The following is a 2,865-nucleotide window of genomic DNA, read 5'->3' on the forward strand; positions in this document are numbered from 1 at the left end:
CCTCCTTCTCTCTCTCTCATTATTTTTAACGAATTTCCTGAATTCCAAAGTTACCTGCAATCTTCTAATTATAATGTGTATATACTGATCCAAGCAGTCCAATTTCAGGGAGACTTAAGTGCTTCTGAGGGTAGAGACTCTTTAATACTTCCTATTCCTTTGCAGAAAGATGTGTAGTCTCTTCCCACAACAATTTACAACCTCGGATGCACAGTGTTGTTTTTGTTAAGTGCCATCGAGTCAAGTACAACTCATAGCATCCTTAATAACAACAGATCTGAACCCTGTATTTTCCTGTACCATCCTCACAATCTCTGACACACGTAAGCCCATTGCTGCAGTCACTGTGTTATTACACTTGGTTGAAGGTCTTCCTCTTTTTTGTCAGCTGTCCGCCTTTCCAAGAATGATGTCCCTCTCCAAGGAATAACCTCTCCTAGCAACCTGCCCATACTGTCTGAGTTGAAACTTCATAATCTTTGCCTCCAAGGAACACTCTGGCCTTACCTTCTCCAAGATATATCTTTGTTCTTTTAGCTGTCCATGGGTCTTTAGTGACTAAGGATCCCTATATCTTGCTCTTGCCTTGAGGGCTGTGAGTTTTTATTCATCTTTCAGTACATATTTAAACTTTAAAAAATGTATTCCTATTCATGTTGTGCAATAAGTAGAAGTTACTTTGACTTGGAGAAATAGTCAAAGTCATGGGAGAAATAGACATATAATAATTGAATATAGTTCTTTCTTTGCTGTGTTTTCTTACAGACATCATACAAAATTGAAGACTTACATCATCTCAGACTTTCATTCCTCCAAGGAAAACTGTTTGTTTTCTAAATATTCCTTACTCTTTAACCTGCCCAGCATGAACCTTGAAGCTCTGTCTACCTCTCCAGCTGATTTTTCCCTAACCTGTAACACCCCTCTCAGAGATGTTTTTCATCTGAACATGTTGTGCTATTGGAAGTTTTGTTAACAGCCCATGCTGGTATTCCCTCTGTAAGAGATACTATTTCATACCCTAAACTAATGCCTATGTTTTCCTGATCAACTTCTACTCCATATGAAATTGTTATTGTTGTTTGTTGTTGTTATATACCATCAGTAAACCATGACTCAGAGTGACCCTATAAACAACAGCTCTGAACCTTGCTCTTTCCTATGCCATTCTCACCATCACTGACATACTTGAGTCCAGTTCTACAATGCCTGTGTCAGTCCATCTCATTTAGAATCTTTTCTCAGATCCTCCACCTTTCCAAGCATGATGTCCCTCTCCAAGGACTGGCGCTACCTAACAACATGTCCAAAGTATATGAGATAGTACTGTACCATCTTCTCCTCCAAGGACTACCCTTGTGAGACTTCTCCAAAAGAGAGATGTTTGTTCTGGTAGTCCATGCGATTTGATTCCTCTACTGCCATCCAGCTTGCTGTTCAGATACCTTGGACTCATGACCACACCATCTATATCAAGACTGTTCACGTGAATGAGTCCATTGTTGAAGCTTTTGTATCACTTCTCATTCAGAATCTACCTTTTTTTCATGGTAATTTGGTATTAGAACCATGATGTTCTACTCCGAAGATTGATCCCTCCTGATAATATATTAAAATAAGTGATGCAAAGACTCACCATCCTAGCTTACTGTACCTCCTCCAAGACAGATTCTTCTCATTCCTCTGGAAGTCTACCATATGTACAATACTCTTCACCAACACCATAATTCAAATGTGTAAGCTCTTCTTTGGTCTTCCTTTTTCATTGGCCTCCTTTTGCGTGCCTGTCAGATGATTGAGCACACAGTTTAGGTTAGGCTTACTTTAATTACGAAGCTGACACCTTTGCTTTGTGAGATTTTTAAGGAAGTCTTTGACAGCAAATTTTCCCAGTAAAACATGTTGTTTGAGTTTTACAGTATTATTATATGAGGATTTAGTGATACCTGAATTCCTCCGTAGACTTTTTACCTGAAGATAAAGGAATATTCAATGCATATTCATCTTTGTATCTGTAATGTCCTATCCAAATTCTGGCATGAATTCTGACTGTTAGGAATATTTGTGGAATAAATAGGTGAATGAGTGGTCATGAGTCTAATCATAGTTCTTACACTTTTGCTTACCTTTGGAGAAACAGTAACCAAAATAAAGCTGTAACCTGAGAAGTTGAGCTGTGAAATGGCCCGCAAAACAAGGGGGAAATGGGATAATCAGGTACTCTGTGAAATGATTCTTATTTAAAATAAATACTAAGTATTTGATTTTCTATATGCATGATAGTCATAAACAGAATGTTGAAAAATCCTAACATGCAAAAATTGCATCACTGAAGCCAAAATGAGTAAACAGGATCTATTACAGTTACTCTAATTTGCTAGCTATTGACTGTATTTGTGACACTATTATCGGTATTGTGAATAGTTACTAAAGGGGAGGCTTAGTGAGATTTTTCTACAGAAACCTGAGAATGCCAATAAAAGAGAACATTTCTAGGGATCAATATTTCTCTAAGCTTGACATTGTTTATTCACTGTCATACTTTTTGTATCATTTGTTTGAATCAATGGAGGGAGGCAAATTGTTTTGGTTAGTCCATTATATCTTTAATACTGAGAACTTAAAGAACCTGATATTAGATAAAATTAGTCATCAATTCATAATTTTCAACATTTGTACAAATAGGTGTTCTGTCTTCTTCCATCTCTTTTGCCCATGGAGATTTAGTAAATCATCCTAGTTCCTCCGAATATAATTTTAGAGATTGTAATTGATTGGGTTTTTTTTATTTTCTACTAGTGGCAATGGGCACCCATAGTGGACAGTGTTGGCTGGAGCTTCCCGACTAAATCAAGCCTGGAAGCA

The sequence above is a fragment of the Elephantulus edwardii genome, unplaced genomic scaffold (genome assembly GCF_000299155.1).
Source record: "Elephantulus edwardii isolate Elephantulus edwardi_28Jun2011 unplaced genomic scaffold, EleEdw1.0 scaffold00016, whole genome shotgun sequence".
NCBI lineage: Eukaryota > Metazoa > Chordata > Mammalia > Macroscelidea > Macroscelididae > Elephantulus > Elephantulus edwardii.